At 41.9% G+C, this 23603-nt stretch overlaps 1 pseudogene; it reads right to left on the bottom strand.

Annotated features, from left to right (window-relative positions):
* Positions 1 to 249: 249 nt before the first annotated feature.
* Positions 250 to 21223, bottom strand: LOC118560090 (annotated as a pseudogene).
* Positions 21224 to 23603: the final 2380 nt, after the last annotated feature.

Raw genomic sequence — 23603 nt, 5'->3', positions numbered from 1 at the left:
AGGTACAGGCGGACCATACACTGGGCTCAACAGCGTATAGGAACGCTAGAGCACAATTCGTGTATGGTAAACCTGGGGAAAAGAACTGGCGTATGGGAACGCCAGGGGAAGCAAGAACGGAGGGCGTCCTAACACGCCGGAACACGAACGGGGGCGTTCTAACACGCCAGGAAACACAAACAGAAGGCGTCCTAACACGCCAGAATCAGGGAATGCGCCGAGCAGCAACTGGCCGATCGCACCAGAGGCTCAGCCGGCGACATGGGAGCGCCGGAGGGCTCTGGTGGCGGCTTGCATGCGTTGGGCAGCAACAGGCGGGTGCGCCAGAGGGCTCAGCCGGTGACTAGAGGCGCCGGAGGGCTCTGGCAGCGCCTAAACACAGAGGAAGACATGACAGGAGGACTAGGCCAGGGAAAACAATGGACTACTATACTAAGACAGGGACTACTAGACTAAGACGGTGGCTACAAGACTAGGACGGGGGCTACAAGACTAGGACGGGGGCTACAAGACTAGGACGGGGGCTACACGGAAAAACCAAAATAAACCAGAAAACTAGGAGGGGGACCGAAACCCAGAGCAAAACCACAAAACCAAGCAAAATTAAAACCGCAAGCGGTGATGAGCGGCCCTCGCAGCAAAGCGCCGCTCTGGCCTATTGGCCACCGCTGGGATTTGCGCACCGCCGCCCGCCCGCCACCGCAGATGCTGTCACGCATTTTGCCCGCCCGTCCACTGGGCGATTTACACGAACGTGTTCGGCAGCGCTCCCCCACGACTCAAAAAAATCTGGTGCAGATCGCGCGATGCAGCGAGGAGATACAGCCGTTGAATAATGATAATGCATTTGGCCATCGGACCGGACTAAATCGTTCGGCGGGCCGAATTCGGCCCGTGGGCCGTAGCTTTGACACCCCTGGTTTAAACATTAGTATACCAATTTAATCAAAGGTATCTTACTAGCTGTTAATCCAGTTTAATGTGAAAAGTTAACAAAACCATTTTAGTTTTTTAAAGTTACTTGCTATTTCATGTGTCTAAGGGTTTTGTTTCTTGCATTAAGACAGCTTTTATGAAAGTTTAACATCTAAATTGGTGGATACACACCCAAAAGTAATGTAAAAGTAACACTTTAGCAATTGGACTATTGCCAAAGGAACACTTTAGCAATAACGCGGGGGTAGCAGCTTTATAAAGGAGGCCCAGACATTCCTCTCCCCAGCCACTTGGGCCAGCTCCTCCGGGGGAATCCCAAGGCGTTTGCAGGCCAGCCGAGAGACATAGTCCCTCCTGCATGTCCTGGGTCTCCCTCTGGGCCTCCTCCTGGTGGGACGTGCCCGGAACACCTCACCAGGGAGGCGTCCAGGAGGCATCCTAACCAGATGCACAAGCCACCTCAACTGGCTCCTCTCGACGTGAAGAAGCAGTGGCTCTACTCTAAGTCCTCCCCAGATGACTGAGCTCCTCACCTTATCTCTAAGGGAGAGCTCACACACACTATGGAGAAAACTAATTTCGGGATCTTGTATCCGGGATCTCGTTCTTTCGGTCACGACCCAAAGCTCGTGACCATAGATGAGCGTAGGAACGTAGATCGACCGGTAAATCGAGAGCTTCGCCTTTTGGCTCAGCTCTCTCTTCACCACAACGGACCGGTACAGCGCCCGCTTCACATCAGACGCTGCACCAATCCGCCTGTCGATCTCCCGCTCCATCTTCCCCTCATTCATGAACAAGACCCCAAGATACTTGAACTTCTCCATTAGAAGCTGGCTCTTTGGACTTTCCTTTTTTAAAAAGCTTCTAGTTAGAGTGGCTCATGTTACCCTAAGCTACCTCTATAGTTATGCTGCTATACGTTTAGGCTACTGCAGGACATCAGGGTCTATTGTTCTTCAATTTTGAATGACTGTTGTCATTTCAGCTTTTAACTTTTTGATTTTTCTTTTTTCTTCATAGTAGGTACACCTGGTCTGGCGTTCTGTTAGCTGTGGCATCATCCAGGGAAGACACATCACCCGCTACTACCATCTAATGTAGAACTTCTGTGCTTTTTTGTCTCTCTTGTTGTGTCTCTGCTCTGTCTTCTGTAACCCCAGTCGGTCGAGGCAGATGACCGTTCATACTGAGCCCGGTTCTGCTGGAGGTTTTCCTTCCCGTTAATGGGGAGTTTTTTTCCTGCTGTTGCTTCATGCTTGCTCAGTAGGTAGGATTGCTGCAAAGCCATGTACAATGCAGACGACTCTCCCTGTAGCTCTACGCTTCTTCAAGAGAGAATGCTACTTGTCAAGACTTTGATGCAATGAACTGGTTCCCTTATATAGGAATTTTTTAGACCAATGTGTATAATCTGACCCAATTTGTATAATCTGATTGATTTTGACTTTGTAAAGTGCCTTGAGATGATATATTTCATGAATTGGCGCTATATAAATAACATTTAATTGAATCATCTCTTTAGACCAAGTAAACTATCACATTTTATGAGACAGTTATCTCATTTTAAAGATATAATCATCTAACGTTATTACTCTTAGCAAGTTAAAGCTCCATAAAAATTTTAGACCAGCTTTTAGTTCCACTCTTTTATTATGCACATCTAGGCTACCTATAAATATAAAGTATGGCATGCCAAAAAACATTTTCAAGAAACGGCAATTTTAGTAATTGCCTTGCAATTTTATATCTAAGCATTAAAAATGATAATATTTCACCAATTTTCACAGCAAGATGGAAATAACAACTATCCAACATTTTAAGATTTTGTAAAAACTTTTTTCCTCTTTTACCTACCTTTTGAAATTAATACTTGTTTCTACTTCTCCAAAATTATACTTCAAGAAAACGATTGTGCTGTCCTGGGGCCATATGCAGCTAGACAGCTAGGACAAAAGTTCCCCACACAAAGCTTCCTTTTCTTGCGTTGTCTGAATAACCTTTATCCACAAATCTGGCTTTAAACATTCTTTTTGTAAAAAGACGAATATTTTCCAAGGCAGAAGCGTGTAGAACAAATTCAACTTCAACATTAGCAGTTTCCCTAGCTTCATCGCTGAAAAGCAGCTTTTACCAGAGCAAAATACGTCAAAGATCTTTTATTTAAGGTGAGAGCACTCACTATCTCACGTAATTCACATAGAGATCTAACAAAGTTGTGATGTCTCACTCTGATTAAATATGAACCCAAAACGTTTCTAACTGTTTTTACCATGGATTTCCTCTGAGTAATAATTAATTTATATCTTATTTATGTAATGTATTCACGACATGAATTCCTTGCTGTCTTAACAAAAGGCAGAACAACTATAACGTTACTTTCTATAATTATTACAGGTCCTGCTGAGATGTCAAATTCTGGAGAGTGCTTAGACACCCTGACACACAAATATGGATTAACTTAATTTCATGTGCACTCGTGAACTTGTTTTAGTTGATTTAGTTTTCTTGATGTACTGTAAAGCGTGATGAGGTCTGTTGTGGTATTGTGTGCACTGGATTGAGGGGACAGTTGGTGTTGTCTGTCAAACCCAATCTTCTTAAGCTGCAAATTCAGTAAAGTTACAAGTTTTCTTGCAACCTCTCATATGGAACTAGTCTAAAAAATAAATAAACTGATAATTAGAAGATCAGTTTGTACATCCACACCAACTCTAGAACCAAAGCCGTATTCAGCTGGAACTTATCCTGACAAAATGTCCCAATTCAGCCAAATAAACTCCAAAAGCTTAGAGGAGATCATTCAGCAGCTAAGTTCCTCCTCATGCTGTCTTGATGCTCTACCTACAGTTTTCCTTAAGAAAGTTTTGCCTGTCATAGCGTCTGATTTGACTCAGATAATAAACACGTCCCTTCTGTCAGGTGTTTTCCCCCCAGTCCCTGAAAACAGCAATTATCAAACCACTGTTAAAAAAGATATTTAGACAAACTACTACTCCAGAACTACAGGCCCATCTCAAACCTCCCCTTTATCAGTAAGATTATTGAAAAAGCTGTGTTTCAACAATTAAACACCTTCTTAACAACGACCAGCCGCTTTGACGTTTTCCAGTCTGGCTTCCGTGCTCACCACAGTACAGAGACCGCCCTTATCAAGGTGTTTAATGACATCCATATAAATACAGACTGTGGAAGAACCACCGTGCTGGCTCTATTGGACCTCAGAACCACCGTGCTGGTTCTGTTGGACATCAGTGCAGCATTTGATACTGTTGATCACTGCATTCTGTTAGAGCGCCTGGAGAACTGGGTCGGCCTCTGTGGTACATCTCTCCACTGGTTTAAATCCTACTTAAAGGACAGGGACTTTTTTGTATCAGTAGGTAACTTTACATCGAAGATTACAAAAACCACATGTGGGGTTCCCCAAGGGTCCATCCTGGGTCCCCTCCCATTCAATATCTACATGCTCCTCTAGCTCAGATCATAAGAAATAACAACATCAGCTACCATAACTATGCAGACGACACACAGCTCTACATCACCATGTCACCAGGTGACTATGAACCAGTTCAAGCACTGAGTAAATGCCTAGAAGAAATCAATACGTGGATGTGCCAAAATTTTCTTCAGTTGAATAAAAACAAAACAGAAGTAATAATTTTTGGACCAATAGAGGAGAGATCAAAGGTTAGCACACAGCTTCAGTCGCTTCAGCTAGGAACCACTGATGAGGCCCGAAATCTGGGAGTAGTAATGGTCTCAGACCTGAACCTCCAAAAGCATCTAAAGACAGTTACAAGGTCAGCTTTCTATCACCTGAAAAACATTTCCAGGATTAAAGGTCTCAGCAGGATCTGGAAAAACTAATCCATGCATTTATAATTAGTAGAATTGATTACTGCAACGGTGTTTTTACAGGTCTGCCTAAAAAGTGGATCAGACAGCTGCAGCTGATCCAGAACGCTGTTGACCACGTCCTCACTAAGACTTAGAAAGTAGAGCACATCACCCCAGTTCTAAAGTCCTTCCATGGCTCCCTGTATATCAGAGAATAGACTTTAAAAACTTCTGTTCGTCTATAAATCCCTGAATGGCCTAGCACCTAAATACATCAGACTTGTTATCTGTGTATCAACCATCCAGACCATTAAGGTCTTCTGGCTCTAGCCTACTCTGTATACCTAGAACCAGAACGAAACAAGGAGAAGCAGCATTTAGTTCCTATGCTCCACTGATCTGGAACAAACTTCCAGAAAATTGTAAAGGTGCGGAAAGCCTGAGTTCCTTTAAATCAAGATTAAAAACACATTTGTTTAGGATTGCCTTCAACTGTTCTAGTTAACTGAATCACCACTTTTTTGTTCTTTTTTCTATCTACATTTTATTCCTACTTGCTTTTATTCTGTTTTATTTTGCTATATTTTAATCATGTAAAGCACTTTGCATTGTCTTTGTACTGAATTGTGCTATATAAATAAATTTGCCTTGCCTTGCCTTACTGAACAAGACAACTTGGTTTGTGGTTTATTTGTGGTCTCTTGCTGCCACCTGGTGGACAGATTTGAGCATATAATGCTGTCAAAAGATTAAAAATATATGGTTTGATGTGACTTCCCCACGCCACCACGCCGCCCTGCTCCATGGAATCCACTTGGGGCTGGAATCCACAACACACCAATATGTCTTCTGTCTCTTGACACAGTTTCATGTTGATTAGCTCAGAGGGGTAACATAGCGACCGCTTACAACAAAACATGACACTTCCTGTTGTCAGGGGGCGTGGCCTAAGCAATGTCATCATTTGACCATTGGATATTGTAGGAGACCCGATGATGATCAATCACAGAAAGTTTGGTGCCTCTGTGTGTGTCTGTGTAGGAGATATAACAGTTTTATTTTTTGTGGCGAGTAGGTGAACTTTGACCCCTGCTAACGCCCCTTCAAAATGCTCAAAAACTCACCGTTTTGATAACTTTTAATTGGGCATGCCTTATGATCAGACTGACCGAGTTTCAAGCCGCTCGCTAAAAATCCCTAGGAGGAGTTCGATCAAATACCAATGCTGTAAACGTCAAAAATGGGGTCAAAATACGACCTTCAATCTAAAATGGCCAACTTCCTGTGATACTTGCACTATGACATCAATTGTAAATTCTGAGCGTCGTGGTGAGTTCTACAACTATACCAAATTTCATGTCTTTACGAATAAGTAAGTGAATAGCAAAGGGTCTCTTGAAAATTGCTAGGTGGCGCCGTTGAGGCATTAGGTCACGCCCACCAAAGTTTGTTATGGATTCCTGTTAAGGGGTGGATAAGGATGCATCCAAGTGAGTTTTAAGCAGCTCGGCCCAAAACTGTGGAATTCAGAGCCAAACGTACCGCAGCGGCGTTTGAGGTGACTTCACCACGCCGCAACGCTCTCCTGCTCCATCGAATCCACTTGGGGCTGGAATGCACAATACACCTACATGTCTTCTGTCTATGGACACAGTTTCATGTTGATTAGCTCAGAGGGGTAACATAGCGACCGTTTACAGCAAAACATGACACTTTCTGTTGTCAGGGGGCGTGGCCTAAATTATGTCATCATTTGATCATTGGAAATTTTAGAAGACCTGATGATGATCAATCATGGAAAGTTTGGTGACTCTGTGTGTTTCTGTGTGGGAGATATAACACTTTTATTTTTTGTGGCGAATAGGTGAACTTTGACCCCTGCCAACGCCCCTTCAGCATGCTCAAAAACTCACCGTTTTGATAACTTTTATTTGGCCATGCCTTATGATCAGACTGACCGAGTTTCAAGCCGCTCACTTAAAATCTCTAGGAGGAGTTCGATCAAATACCAATGCTGTAAACGTCAAAAATGGGGTCAAAATCAGACATTCAATCTAAAATGGCCGACTTCCTGTGATATTTGCACTATGACATTAATTGTAAATTCTGAGCGTCTTGGTGAGCTCTATAACTGTACCAAATTTCATGTCTCTATGATGAAGTAAGTGAATAGCAAAGGGTCCTTTGAAAATTGCTAGGTGGCGCCGTTGAGGCATTTTTCTTTTGATTTTTGTGACGACCTTAAAATACAAAATTTTTAAACAGTCTTCTTGCATCCGCCAAGTTTGGTGAGTTTTTGAGTATGATAAAGCCCCCAAAAAGGCCCCTCTTTAGGGGGGCAGAATAATAAGAATTAAAGCCGCAAGCGGCATCGAGCGGCCCTCGCAGCCAAGCGCCGCTCCGGCCTTGGCCACCACTGGGATTTGCGCACCGCTGGCCGCCCGCCAGGATCTCGTTCATGTTGATTAGCTCAGAGGGGTAACATAGCGACTGCTAACAATAAAACATGACACTTCCTGTTGTCAGGGGGCGTGGTCTAAGTGATGTCATCATTTGACCATTGGATATTGTAGAAGACCCGATGATGATCAATCAGAAAGTTTGGTGCCTCTGTGTGTTTCTGTGTAGGAGATATAGCAGTTTTTCCTGTTGTCAGGGGGCGTGGCCTAAGTGATGTCATCATTTGACCATTGGATATTGTAGAAGACCCGATGATGATCAATCACAGAAAGTTTGGTGCCTCTGTGTGTTTCTGTGTAGGAGATATAACAGTTTTTCCTGTTTTCAGGGGGCGTGGCCTAAGTGATGTCATCATTTGACCATTGGATATTGTAGAAGACCTGATGATGATCAATCACAGAAAGTTTGGTGCCTCTGTGTGTTTCTGTGTAGGAGATATAGCAGTTTTTCCTGTTGTCAGGGGGCGTGGCCTAAGTGACGTCATCATTTGACCATTGGATATTGTAGAAGACCCGATGATGATCAATCACAGAAAGTTTGGTGCCTCTGTGTGTTTCTGTGTAGGAGATATAACAGTTTTTCCTGTTGTCAGGGGGCGTGGCCTAAGTGATGTCATCATTTGACCATTGGATATTGTAGAAGACCCGATGATGAACAATCACAGAAAGTTTGGTGCCTCTGTGTGTTTCTGTGTGGGAGATATAACAGTTTTATGTTTTGTGGCGAGTAGGTGAACTTTGACCCCTGCTAACGCCCCTTCAAAATGCTCAAAAACTCACCGTTTTGATAACTTTTAATTGGCCATGCCTTATGATCAGACTGACGGAGTTTTAAGCCGCTCGCTCGAAATCCCTAGGACGAGTTCGATCAAATACCAATGCTGTAAACGTCAAAAATGAGGTCAAATTACGACTTTCAATCTAAAATGGCCGACTTCCTGTGATATTTGCACTATGACGTTAATTGTAAATTCTGAGCGTCTTGCTTAGATCTACAACTGTACAAAATTTCATTACTCTATGATGAAGTAAGTGAATAGCAAAGGGTCCTTTGAAAATTTCTAGGTGGCACCGTTGAGGCATTTTTCTTTTGATTTTTGTGACGACCTTAAAATCCAAAATTTTTAAACAGTCTTCTTGCATCCGCCAAGTTTGGTGAGTTTTTGAAAATGGTAAGGCCCCCAAAAAGGCCCCTCTTTAGGGGGGCAGAATAATAATAATAAGAAACAACACAGATACAATAGGCCTTCGCAGCGCTTAGCTGCTCGGGCCTAATTAACACTACAGATACAATAGGCCTTCGCAGCGCTTCGCTGCTCGGGCCTAACAAGGAGACGAGGGCAGGTTCAACCAAACTGATGAAAAACTAGATAACTACAGCTAAAAATAGGAACACGAGCAAAACAGGAAATCTAAGGTGAAAACTAAAAATTCAGAACCAAAATTCGAAAGCCTAAAGGGAAACCTAGAACAATTGGACCGAACTGAAAATATACCCCAAAGCAAAACAGAAACTCAAATACTTTTAAGGAAAGTGGAAAAAACTCCTGAATAATTCCGAAACTCAAAATTCCTAGATAAACCAAACTAAGATTCAACCCAAATAAATCCTCAGAACAATCAAACTAAGAACTCTAAAGGAACACTAGAAAACTGTAAACCAAAGAATGTTAAATAACTCAAAACCTCGGGACCAAAATAACTCAAAACAACAACTGAAACTAGAGAACTGGATGTCTAACTAAAAAACGAGAATCTGGAAAATAAATCTGGAAAAATAACGCTAAACTAGGAAACTAGATCTAGGGTGGGAACTTGAACCCGCAGACAGGAACTAGAGATCGCAGGGAGGAACTGGAGACACAGACAGAAAGTCGAGAGCGGGGATCTTGAGACACGGACGGGAAGCTGAGCACGCAGACAGGACTGAGGCGGGGCAGATCCTACCAGCTTCCGCACCTAGGCTCTGTGCGTGCTCGGGTTCATCCTTTGGCCGGCCCGTAATTGTCATGATTTGTCTTTGGATGAACCCGGACACAGCACGCACACACAGAGCTTGATCTTGAAGTGAGTTTTATTGTACAGAATGATGGGTGAATGGCGAGAGGAACCAGAGTCTTATGGACGGAGGTGAAGGGTGCGGAAGCTGGCTAGCAGGAGGAGCACGGGGAGACTGACCGGGAGGAGACTCGGGAGCGGAGGACTTGAAAGCATTGAGCTGAGTAGCATGACTGGAGAACGTTGAGCTGAGGTGCTGGACTGGAGAACGTTGAGCTGATTTGCTGGACTGGAGAACGTTGAGCTGATTTGCTGGACTGGAGAACGTTGAGCTGATTTGCTGGACTGGAGAACGTTGAGCTGATTTGCTGGACTGGAGAACGTTGAACTGAGTTGCTGGACTGGAGAACGTTGAACTGAGTTGCTGGACTGGAGAACGTTGAACTGAGTTGCTGGACTGGAGAACGTTGGACTGAGTTGCTGGACTGGAGAACGTTGAGCTGATTTGCTGGACTGGAGAACGACTTAGACTGAGCTGGAGTGAACACTACGGGCCGGCAACGAGAGCAGAAAGAGGTATGTTTATATAAGGGTGGAACCAGGTGGAAGCAGTTGCGAGTTAATTGCAGCCTGCCAGGTGAAACCCATCAGGCTGCGCAGTAACGAGAGAGAGGGAGAGAGGCTCAGCATGCAGCCCTCACGCTGCATCCTGACACCTTCCTTAACTTCATCATTACAAATAAACCAAATAATAGACCCTGCCAAGATTTCTGCAGTTCAGGATTAGCCAACACCCACAGACCGCAGGTAACTCCAGAGATTCTCTGCCAGAAGATTGAACCCCCGTTTGCATCCCTTCATTTGACTGAATCTGAATCAAATTAGGCAATTCAATTGAATTCTGTCATAATCAAGTAACACTGGCTAACCAGTCATGCAATGGCCACTGTGCTTAACAGAACAGCTCAATGCATCCCAACTCCCCAGTTTGGTTTCCTGAAAAACAAATGCAAAGCCCTGTTATTTTGATGAAAAACATTAACAGGTCGCAAAAGACAAAAAAAAAAAAAAATCAACATTGGAATTTTTTTTTTTATTCCAAAGGTAATTTTGCAGAGGCAATTTTCTGTGCTTTCAGCTGACCTGCACACATCTGTTTGTCTGTTTTTGGTTGAGAATAGAGAATGAGGGTAAGGGTGGCCCCTGGAATTTTTTGATCATATCAACAACAATGGGGACACGGGGCATTCATCATGACCTGACCACCTCCATCCACTGTGTGTACTTGAAGCGGCTCAACAAGTAGTAGCAATTTTCCATTTTCATTTGTTGACCACTTGACCATGTGCTTTCCTCAGCTCCAGCAGATGAGAGCTCATCTGCTGGACAGCCTCTGTTCTGTACACAACTCTGAGCTTGGCACTGCTACTCCAGCTGTTAATAACAGAGTTTTTGGAAGAATATTACGTCTGGAAAAATGGAAATTACTGTGCCATTGTAAACCAAATACAGAAGAAATATAGAGAACACAGAAATAATTATAATTTATATCAAATTAAATTATATAGCTAACTAAAATGTTTTCCATACAAATCCAAGTTATACTTCTTGTTTTAAATTAACTATTTTTATATATTTATGTACTTTTTCACAAGCCAATCAACCTTTTTAGACCTATTAGCAATGTTGTACTATGGCAGTCATTCTTAATACCTTTAAATATAATGGGCATTCTTAAATTAAAAAAAGTCTACTCGTTGGATATACCAGAATTTACAAAACAATCATGGGTTGTGGTGTAAATTTTCATTAATTTGTTTAGGGAATATGTTAAAAATCTTTCTAAACAAAGTTTATAATCAAGTTTTTACCTTTCTGACATTGAGAGACATACTGCTGTCTCTACAACAGCTCAAACAATTTGCCACCTCTGCTCTGTAAGATGTTTCATTGTTCCCACTAATTATTGCTACTGCATTTGCTTTTTGTCAGCAGAGCACAGTGCAAATAACTGACGTCGTACTGCTAAAGCTGGGGCCACACTACACAAGTTTCTGCCTGATTTTATAATAATTTCACACTTGAGGAAAGTCTGCATCAATCCAATTTAATTCAGTTTTATTTATATAGCGCCAATTCATGATACATGTCATCTCAAGGTAGCCTCGTGAGACCATCCTGATCTCGCGAGCTTTCAAGGTTTCACTCGCAGATCAGTCTGGCTACTCTCCGTTAAAGAAAATTTGGAGCCGTTCACCAAACGAACGTCCAATCAGCGTTGGCTTTGAGGCGGGTTGAGGTGTGACGCAACGAGAAGCGCGACAATTCAGTCTAAAGAACATGGCGGCTTCAGCCGATGAAACTAGCGTTAGCGTGGCTATCAAGCAAGTTTTATCGGAATTACAGAGTATTTCTCTGCTGAGCTAACGAGCCTTTACCTGCAGCAGCAAGAGTAGATTGGCTTGTGGTTGTGTTTTCGTTGTCGCTCTGTTACGAGCGACGACGAAGCATGTTGACGAGTACGTCATATTCTTCGTTGATCTGATTGGTTTATTTGGCCCGTCTATCACCAACATAGGCCAATGAGCTAACCAGTATTTTCGCCCCTTCCCAAAATTACTTCAACGGAAGGTTTCCAGATGGATATGCGAAGCAAATCTATCTGGCGGAGTCAGGTTAATCTCAAGGCACTTTCCAAAGTTAAATTTGATCAGAATATTTGGATTGGATCAGATTATACAGATTGGATCAGATTATATAGATTGGTAATACCGTTTCCAGTAACACTTTATAATAACTATCCGTTATAACTAGTTAATAGATGAACTGTTAACTAATGAGTTATTAATCACTTGTTAAGTGTCTGTAAATAGTTGGCTAAGGATTTATACCTATTCCTTATAAATAGTTAATAGACCATTAATAAACTGTTAGTGAATTACTTACTAATTACTTGTTTAGTATCAGTTAAAGGTATACTATGCAACCGGGGTTGATTTTCCAGCGAGGCTCCCCCCAAAGGAGCGAAAGTAAAAGTGCACTGTCATAAAGATGCTCAGCTGTTCTGGTTTCTCCGTCAAGCCAGGTGCGGTTGTTTTGAGCTTAGCAGACAGGCGAACGCAACGAAAAGTCAAAAAAACGGCTGTACAAACAATGACTAACACAGTGAAAGTATGAACATCAGGGTTTCCCGCAGTGCTATCTTGGCGAGGCGGCCGCCTCGCCAAACTCACGCTACCGCCTCGCCAACATAAAAAAAATAAAAATAAAATAATAATAATAATAAAAAACTCGATATGCTTGCATGTTTATTTGACGTTAACACGTGGTTCTTTGTTGTTGCTTTCGTGCGTGCATATAGTGAATGGCAGGGCAAAAACACATGGAGTTCTCGCCGTAAAGCAAGACCGACTCTCGCAGTCTTGCACAAGACTTCTGAGCCTGTGGGTGCGGGCCGAGGGCTCTTGCAATTGCAAGTACGGTATTTCCCCCACAGACCACCAGGGCGGCCGAGAAAACCTTTGTTCGACCTGAAATGACTCATTTAATCATCCAAAACGGTATGAAACACATTAATTAACTGAAAAATGTTGCATAGTATGCCTTTAATGTTTTATATATGTTATTGGGACGTTATTCTAAAGTTGCAACTATTCCTCATTTATTAACTGCTGGTAAATGACGAATAGCTGCAACTTTAGAATAATGTTTCAATCACATATATAAGCTTATAACTACTACTTAACTACTACATTAATTCTACCTTTACAGGTCACTTGTTAATAGTTTGTGAACCATCTACTAATACCAGTGAAACTTTGTAAAACAGCAAATGGGTGAAACAAGTTCAAGGTAGAGATATTTAATGTGATGTCTAAAATAGCAGTTTTTGTACCTCAACCTTCTTCCACCCATAGACTTTTATATGTACTATATTTTGCCAAAGACATACAACAGACAACATGTTGAACATTGTTTTTAATGTACAAAAACAAACATACTGAGCCCTCACATGGCAGAACAGCAGTATACAACAGTATACGAACCCTTGAGGTTTGGACACATTTTGTGCAGGACATGAGAAAAAAAAGGAGATCAAACTCAAGCCATTGGCATTACTGATATAAACATATCCACAACCTGGACCCGCTATACTCAATGAACTCGACCCGAGCCACAACTGAACTGCTCTAGGGTACCGTCCCACAGTGAAACAACCACGCCCGCCGACAGGGGGGGACAAACGGGGCAGTTGTCCCAGGCCCAGGACAGAGGGGGGGCCCAAAACTGACACTCTGATCATTAAAATGGTCAGTGTCAGTCAGCGCGCGCGCGCTAACTGCAGCAGCAGTCTGTGTGTCACGGCTCTCTGCTACTCCACCTCCCCTCTCGTACATGGCTCAGCGGTGCCAGCCAATCAGCATGCAGGCTCACTTTGGCCCGCCCGCCCACTCAGCTTCTCTTCACTCAACACACAAACAACCGCGTGGCTTCTGTTCAGACTGGGAGAGAGACCGCAGCAGCGGAAAAACAAGAAGAGCGGCGTTTGGCTTTATTTTAATACCGTAAATGAAATCAAGCTGTATGTTTTGTAAAAAGCCGGTTAAATTCTGTGGAAACACAACAAATTTATCTAAGCACGTGAAAAACCATGAGCAAGAAAACGTCGAGAAACAGAAAAGGAGACGAAACTTCTGTCATTGCCCCGACATACCAGACCTACAGAGTGACGTCACTGACTGAGGCGTTGCAGTCCTCCAGAATACATCCAGGTAGGCCCAAAAAGACTGCTTTGTCCCGGGCCCTAGCAAAGCTGCCAGCTGGCCTGGAAACAACACTAAGTTTTCTTAGACAAAGGAAGCAGTTTCCCCTTTTTTTTTTTTGATGTTCAACATCCCTCAAAAGGTTTGAAATGCAGCTTAAGCGAAAATTCAGACTGAAGAAACTCTATTGCCTACCTCCATCAATCAGGGACTCATCCGACTCCGACACAAGCCAATCAGCTTTGAACTGCTCCTCCTCGAAGCCAATCAGCATCCTGGGTTCATCTTAAAAAGAACTCTACATCCTCGTCTCGGCCTTCTCCTCAGCGAGCAAGCAGTGGCTGTGCCGTGTCCGGTTTGGACTCCGTTGACCGGTTTCAACCCACCTCCATCCCCTTCTCCACCATCGTAGCAAGCTTCGCCTGGCTTTCCTACGGTCCTCCTTCAACCTCGTCCCTATCAGAGTGTAATTCCTCCTGGACTCTTACGGAATTCCCAGTCACTCCTTAAAACGGTCCGGCAGAAGACCGCCATGCTGAGCCTGGTTCTGCCAGAGGTTTCTTCCCAAAGGGGAGTTTTTCCTCTCCACAGTCGCTTCATGCTTGCTCATCATGGACAGTTCATGCAAACCTGTGTTTATCAAGTTGGACATCAAGCTCAATCAGATCATCATATGGACTGAACAAACTTTATTTATCTCCACTCCACCACCAGTTTCAGACCTGGGGGGAAATATCCCTATTCTCATACGCCTGCTTATGCATATTGAAGTATAATTCAGCGTGAATTTTTCCTGCCGAGGTCTGAGCGCCAAACTCTTAAAATATTGTATCAATAAAATTCTTCTAATTGCCTTTTCTTTCTGTGTGAGTTTTTCAGATTGAATTATTAATCAACACTTCCTGAAATTTTATGGCAAAGTCATGCAGTTGTTGCTGTGGTGTATGAGCAACCAGCAACTCCTTGTATTTTTTTGGTGCCACAACAGCCAGCTCACAGATGGGAACACTGGCGATGATAGTGTTTCTGTCAATATGCCACACTCAACTCTCTTCCTTTCTTGTATGCCTTAAGGATTTTTGTGTATCTGTTGATGACCTCCTCAGGATGACAAGCTTAAACAGATAGAAATTTAGTTAAGTTTAACAAACATACAAATAGTGAATTAACACCACAAAACACACACATACTGCAGATGCAAAGTGGTTGCAAAAAGTAATGGTAAATGGATTGAACTTTTTCCAGTCATACTGACCTCTCAAAGCGCTGCACACTAGAGTCAAATTCACTCAATCACACTCTCTAACACACACATTTATACACTGATACGCAGCTCGGTAGGCAACTTGGGGTAAATTGCATTGCCCAGGGGCACATCGACATGTGACAAGGGGAAGCTGGAATCAACCCTCAACCTTCTGATTGCAAGACGACTACAACCCATCAAGCCACAGTCGCCATATGAACACAGACAGCCCAGTTCAATCCCAGCCTCCCTGATCCACTTTCTCAGCTGTTCAATAAAGCACAGTGGAGCCCACACAATGATAAAAATAAAACAAGATAAAAAAAACGTAATGGATGGAACATGCCCAATATATAAAGTAAATAAGATCTCACACATTTATTACAGTTTCCTTTTGGGGTGAAGTATATTTGTTCCGTTATAGATGAGATCATAATGACGTCAGGACTAATCGATTAATTGATTTTGATTTACCTGACTTGTCGACTTTGAAAATTACCTTAAATGCCCATCCCTAACATATACAGCCATGAAAAAACATTAAGAGACGACCCTTGTCATCAAAAATAATGGTTATTCAATCAAGTACCAGCTGTGGTTTTGATGCCTAAAAGTTGTTTTTGGCAGTACAATGCCATAGCTATTGATGTAAGAATTTAATAACCAAAATCACTTATAAACAAAAGCAAGGAAAATGGTTAGATATCAGTTCTTGAATTAAACTCTAATGAGATATTTTTGTTATCATTATATTTGTCCATACAAATGTACGTTTAGTAATACCAGGCAACAAAATGACCAAGAAACATGAAAAAACAAGGGTGGTCTCTTAATCTTTTTTCATGACTGTATAATATATATGTATGTGTGTGTGTGTGTCAGTGAGTGAGTGAGAGAGAGAGAGAGAGAGAGACGGAGAGACAGACAGACAGACAAACAGCAGAGACAGAGACAGACACTGATGTCTACATGCCTGACACGCACGAGGGAAGCAGCCTTGTTGCCTTCCTCTCTTTACATTTATCTCTCTGCTTGCCATGTTGCCATTTTTTCTTCTCTTTTTTCTCCCTCTTTCTTCCTTTTTCTTGAGACTCTGGTGGTGGTGCTTCTTTTTCTTCTTGCGTCTTTTCTTCAATTTATTCTCTGAATCTGAAGAATTAATTGATAAGGATGAGGAGCTGGATGAAGAGGATAAAGAGGAGCTGGATGACGAAGATGATGTGGAGTTAGTTGGACTGGAGGATGAAGAGAAAGAAGATGCAACAAGAGACGGGTTGGCCGAGGAAGATGTGTCAATTGTCCCACCATCATCTGTATTTACAACATAATAGAAAACACTTTACCAAATGCATTACTAACTATGATGATACAAGTCAACTTACAGACATCATTATCAACATTTACATTTAGTAAGACTTTCAGTTTCACTGATTCAAAAAGTCTTAAACTTATCAGTTGGATAGATGTGTCTGCTGTCAATCAACGCATCAGATATTATCGTCCAGATATTAACTGTGCATGTGCATTTTTTTGGGCAATAACACTCGTTCTGTTGAAGGTCTTATCACCATGAAAGGTTGGCCTTTCTTTCACTCAACTGAATGAATATTTTTCAAAGCGCCAAAGTATCATTGTCAGGTGTGCAAACATGTTTTTTCCGGAAAGTGTTAGGCCTACTTACTTTGATCAACTTGTTTTTGGAGGGAGTCTCTTTCCTTAGTCAGGTCACTGATTTTTATTGTGTGCTGCTTCTTAATGGCCTCACAAAGCTTTAGCTGCTTCTTCTTAATATATAAAAATGCTGTTGGAGCTACAGTTGCCCCAGTATCTGGAATGATAAGATGAAGAATTAAAATCAGAATCAGAATCAAGTTTATTGCCAAGTAGGTTTGCACTTACAAGGAATTTGACTTGGTGTTGATGGTGCAGACAAAAAAGATCAAATACAAAATAAAATAAAATAAAATAAAATAAAATGGATATATATACAGAAGCTATATACACTCAGTAAACTGTGCGTTAATATAACGCAGAAGCTTGTAAGTCCTGAACGGGGAGAGAGACAGTGTCCAGTGTTACGGGCAGCTCTTGGCCTTGTTGATAAGGCCGGCAGCAGATGGGAAAAAACTGTTCTTGTGGCGTGAGGTTTTGGTCCTGATGGACCGCAGCCTCCTGCCAGAGGGAAGTGACTGAAATAGTTTGTGACTGGGGTGCGAGGGATCAGCCACAATCTTCCCTGCACGCCTCAGAGTCCTGGAGGTGTACAGGTCCTGGAGAGATGGAATATTGCAGCCATTCACCTTCTCTGCAGACCGGATGACACGCTGCAGTCTGCCCTTGTCCTTGATGGTGGCACCAGCGTACCAGATGGTGATGAAGGAGGTGAGGATGGACTCAATGATGGAGGAGTAGAAGTGCACCATCATTGTCCTTGGCAGGTTGAATTTCTTCAGCTGCCGCAGGAAGTACATCCTCTGCTGGGCTTTCTTGGTGAGGGAGTTGATGTTCAGCTCCCACTTTAGGTCCTGGGAGATGATAGTTCCCAGGAAGCGGAAAGGCTCCACTGTGTCAATTGTGGAGTCACAGAGGGTGATGGGGGTAGCTGGGGCTGAGTTCTTCCTGAAGTCCACAACCATCTCCACTGTTTTAACAGCGCTGAGCTCCAGGTTGTTCTCCCTGCCCCAGGTCGCCAGATGGTCAGCCTCCCACCTGTAGGCGGACTCGTCACCATCAGAGATAATTGTGCACAATAATGTTTTTGATTGAAATTCTTTCACTAAAATGCCATCAGAATGCTTATTATATTAAGTGTGTATCGGGGCCCCCCCTTCAGTCTCCGCTACATTGAATCAGTCCATTTGCTGTGCATGTGCGGAATGGTCCAGGCAGAAAGCAGCAAACCATTTGAAAACAAATGGCGCGAAGAGGCGAGACAAGAGGAGCGAATAGAAAGATGAACAGAAGCTACCCTAGCAGTGCTGCAAAGAAGAGAAAGAAGGGGGAAAGTAGAAATCTGCTCTCAAAGTTACCAAAAGTTTCTGCCTTTGGCTTCTTCACTGCAGCAGCAGCAGAAACCCACAATCAAACTTAGCGGTAATGTTGGCACCTGCTGGGGAGGGTCCGTCATGTGGAGATGAACAACTAGTGAGTATTAAACCGTCAAAGGGGACATTCCCCCTATATTAATACGTATTTCTTTATCCTATTAAAGATGGAAAAGCATATGGGTCATTTTATAGTAAGTTTCGAATTTCCTTTTTTTTTTTGCTACAAAGGGTGAGAAATCAATTATTTAGGTGTTTTTTTTTTTTCCATGTTCAATTTCAGGAAAACTTTTGGGGTTGTTTCTAAAATCACCCTTAGCTTTTACAGGTAGTTTTGGCAAGTGTTTTAGTCCTTAATAACTCAAGTTATGCATTCATAAAACAGGAACTCTATATCTTAAGGAAGTTTTTACCAGCTTCTCACTCTGCATTACAGCTTTGTATTAACATTGCTTATGTGTGTTATTGTGTTCAGCTGTTGATCTTTATAGTCAAGCTAATTATAAGTGAATTGATTTTGTCACGTGCTTGTCAACCTGGTCGAGCAGCCATGGAAGCGGGACCCAGAACGGCAGTCCAAAAAAACAAAACAATGTCTCATCTGTGGAAGCTTCTTCTTTTATTATTTTTTTGTAGCCAGCAGTGTAACCAACCATAACACGAACACCCAACCAACAATGAACAACAAATTCAGATTCACCTAAATTGAGAAAAAACATTATTAAAAGCATTTAAAACATATATTTTAAATGCAAGATAGAAAATACAACACTATTTACATTAGACAAATAACAAAAAAAAACACAATACATTTGCAAACTAATACAACTGAAAATATCTTAAACCAATTCCAATCATTACATGAAAATCTATACCAACACAAAAATCTACTGTGGCCAGTGTCATCCCCCTCTTAATCTGCCTCTTAGTTTGAGCCATAGTGCAGTCTGCACACCTGAGTGTGATACACCATGACGAGGTCCCTCCACTGCAGGTGAAACCACACCCAGAAAAACAAACAGGTTCAATACAAACAAAACAAACAAATAGGAAAAACAGTTGGCGTGCTGTTTAACTGTTTACCACTACTTCATTTCTAAAAACAATATTCAACTTAACATTTAACGTTGGCTCATCGTTACAGATTTACTGTTGGGTAGTTTAAGCAATTGTCACATTTGTAGGATCACTAGTCTTTCCAGTGACATGCAGCTGATTTTCAGCTGTGTCATAATTCATTTTCTAGCCCAAGACAATTTTTTTAAAAGACAAGAAGTCACCCCTCAAAAGAAGACTTGTTCAGTTTATCACAAATGTTAACATTAAATCTTCATTTGGGGGGCACAAGGTTTCCACTGAGCATGAAGGTTTTAAAATATGTAACTAGCAATGTAAATATGTATAGTAGTACAGTAGAAAATGCTGTATTTTCCTCTGAGTTACAAACGTGAAGTTGTATGAAATCCTCAGATTTCTACTTTAGCAATTGAGTCAGTATACATTTAACCACTGGGTAAAAGCCTTATACAGTGTTTTCTGTTTGTTTTCAGAATGAGACAGGGATTGGCTGTGACAGAGAGAGTTCCACAATTATCCAGCTAGGCTTTGATAATGATGTTGTTCCACCAGACTGTGAGTTCAGCATCATCCACTCTGCTGGTAAGCAGTCAGTACAGTGGAATTCCTGAATATGACCCAGGTCTGGCCAAAACAGCTGTCTGTTATTTCATCCAAATTAAAAATGGAGAATAGATGAGCAGATCATGGCTTGTCGACAGTGAAAAGAAGGACTTTTATTTTTTATTTTTTTTGCTGCCGCCTTTTTGGAAACACAGGAAAGAACAATCGGCTGAGTGAGAATGGGCTTGATGAAGGAAGACTCCTTCCTCACTGAAGTCAGCCGATATGGATCACCCCACTGCAAGATTTGGGATCACAAAATAACATTTTAAGGACAAAAGAAAGAAAATACAACTTCTAGAAAAAGGGACAAAACAAAAACATTGAGAGAAAAACAACAAGGAAAAGGGACAGGCAGAGCAAAAGGGGGAAAAAGGAGAGGACTGCGAGTAAAAGGGACAGAAGAATAAGAAAAAAGGTTAGGGCAAAAGGGAGAGAAATTGAAAGACTGAGGAAAAAGACAGGAAGACCATAAAACAAAAGAAAAAAGAGAGGGGACAACAAGGAGTAAAAAGAAAGACAACATGAAAAAGGACAGAAAGAGGTCAAACAAATAATGCATGTGTCCATCCATTTTCTGACTCGCTTAATCCCTCATGGGGTTGCTGGTGCCTATCTCCAGCGTTCACTGGGCGAGAGGCGGGGTACACCCTGGATAGGTTGCCAGTCTGTCGCAGAGCAACACATAGACAGACAGGACAAACAACCATTTACACACACACACTCACATAAGGACAATTTAGAGAAGCCAATTAACCTAACAGTCATGTTTTTGGACTGTGGGAGGAAGCCAGAGTACCCGGAGAGCATGCACAGGGAGAACATGCAAACTCCATGCAGAAAGACCCAGGACTTTGCTGCAAGGCAACAGTGCTACCCACTGTACCACTGTGCAGCCCTCAATGCATGTGTATTCTGTTAAAATGTCTATTTGTGTAATTGACCTGTTTTGTGTATTGTCTTCTGATTTCAGAGGGCCCCATGCCTGTCTTGGCCTAGGGCGCCAAATTTCCTAAATCCGCCCCTGATTCTACTAAATATAGGCCTACAACAAGATTTACAACTCATATAGGCTGAGTCTTCTATTAACTTCGAACGTCTCTCTCTCTCTCTCTCTCACACACACACACACACACACACACACACACACACACACACACACACACACACACATTTAACAGCGTACACTTGACTAGTCGGGCTAAACCTCTTTCTAGCAGGACTTAACATGCAGTCTAGCTTACCGTTTTTGTCCATGTGAACCGCATGGTCCACAGTTTGCGGACCATGCAGTGTTAACCAGTTTGCGCTGTTAACTTCTTTCTCTTCCTCCTGACAGTACCTGGATTAAACTCAGTATTTTGCGCATCGCGGCTGGGAACACTGGTATTACACGTTTTACCAGACCTTGTATTCATTCTTTAAAGTCAATGCTAATACGAGCTGTGCATCAACAATTTGCCGAGCGAGTGACAAAGATGGTCCGTAATAATCACGCCACAGTGGTGATAGGTGATTGACAAGTTGACAACCACCCAAAATACTGAAGGCCACATGGCTCCGCCTCCAGCCCGTGAATAGAAATATGATTGGCTTGTTTCATATGTAGTAATGTGGCTGGAGCTAGGAACAGAGACTCTGACGTTTGTGTGATGCGTGTGGAAACAAGAGAGGATAAGAAAATAGAAACGCCCTAATCAAGTTGTATTGTGATATCGTGGCCAAATAACGCCTGGTTTAGCCACTGAGCTAAGAGAGCTTATTGAAGGCAGAACTAAATCTAAAAGAAGACACAGAGAAATAATCAAATGAATGCAGAAGAAAAGTCTTCTAAGAAGAGGGATGAGATGTCAAAAATGCAAACACAATGAAATTCAAGGAATCAGTTTTTGTGGAAAACTATGCATAGTATGTTTTATTTTTGTTGCATGAAATTAAATTAATTTAATTGTTAGCTATTAAGAATGCCCAATATATCAGAATTAATGTTAACATTAATTTCTAGGAATTAATATTGAGCACTTTTGAAACATTTAACACATTTTATGGAGGTACCTGGTAAAAAACATTTTCCGATGGGATCCATGGCCAAATACTGATTAATTTGGAGGTCCTTGGCATGAAAATGTTTGAGACTGCTTTAGCCACTTCCTTGACCTGTGTCATCCTTATCTTTATTTGTATATTTTCAGGGTTTGCAAACACCATAACCACAGAGGGAGGAAACTGAAGAGGTCAGTCTATGTTCAGCAAGTCAAAGGTTTCCCTCTTCAACTGGATGTGCTTTGTGTACAGGTATACACTATGGTATAGGTATATGATTTCCGTCTGTCTATAATAAAAAGTGTTATTTCAGTAGAAATACTGTATAACTATGCAGTCATAAACAATAACTGGAGACTTTGGAGTAAAGCTTGTTATTATTATGTTATGAAGCATCTGTAGACTCATGATAATATTGTTTTCAGAATGAGTTATTTCACTTTCGTTCATTTTGCTAAAAGGTGTATGGCGGTGTATACTACTCGGACATAGGAGGCCTGCAGACATGATGGCTGTGTATGAAATCCACTGTTTGCTGATTGCAAGGCCAAAAGCTGCGTAAATACTGTGCGGGATGATTGTTGTCTAGGATACACTGTCTCTGTTTTGTCTCTTGCCAAGGCCACTATGCAGTATTAGGGGGAGCCGAAAAACAAGACAGGCAGAGACAGGGCAGACGGAGACTGCAGCGGAACCGTAGGGTGTGATTAAGTTCTATCTATGTGATTTCTGCTCTGTTTCTCAATAAAAGTGCTGGAACTTCATCACCGCCGTCTCATCATTTAGTAAAGATGGAAACTCAGTTACTATCGTTTAGAATTCCATCTAGATTTCCCATAACAATAAGCCACCACTTTTCTCAGTAAATGCATGTCTAGAGGTGCTATTGACATGGGATTTTCACCAGAAATGGGTAACAATCCACACAATCTACAGATACAAAGAAATCAAACTATAGATGTCCATAAATAAAGTTATTTGTAATAAAGTGAAATGGCACAGGGAAAAAGTACTGAACAAACTTACTGAAATGTATTTAATACTTTGTACAAAAGCCTTTGTTGGCAATGACAGCTTCAAGGCCCATTCTTTCACACAAAAAGTTTTCAAATCTTGAAAAATATTTTCCATCAGTATTGCTGTTTTTGTCTACACAATGGCTGACAGTTGTCATATCCTTGGGTGCAGTAAAGGTTACATTTGTGTATCAAATAAAACAAAAAAAAAACAAACAAAGAAAATAGCCACTTTATTGCTAACTGTGATATAATAATTATTTAGATTTGCACAAGGCCTGCGTCTATGTCAAGTGGACATGATCAATGATGACATCTCTGGAAGCTCAGCAACCCTTTCCAAGATGGCTCAAAAGCCTCAAGATGTTTGCACAACTGCAATGGACAGATATCAGCGAGCAACAGGCCAGTACATTGGAGGGCGGCAGCAGTTTGTCACCATTGATGAGAGTCACTTCAGACACAAAAGAAAGGCAAGCAGAATTTACTATTATCACGATAGTAATGTACATTACGACATTATTACAACATTATTCATTTTGCATAAACAAGAATAGTTCCCAATATTTTATGTTTTC

This window comes from Fundulus heteroclitus, unplaced genomic scaffold, assembly GCF_011125445.2.
Source record: "Fundulus heteroclitus isolate FHET01 unplaced genomic scaffold, MU-UCD_Fhet_4.1 scaffold_381, whole genome shotgun sequence".
NCBI classification, from domain to species: domain Eukaryota; kingdom Metazoa; phylum Chordata; class Actinopteri; order Cyprinodontiformes; family Fundulidae; genus Fundulus; species Fundulus heteroclitus.
The sequence above is the reverse complement of the archived record's forward strand: the minus strand, read 5'-3'. Positions and strand labels throughout refer to the sequence as shown.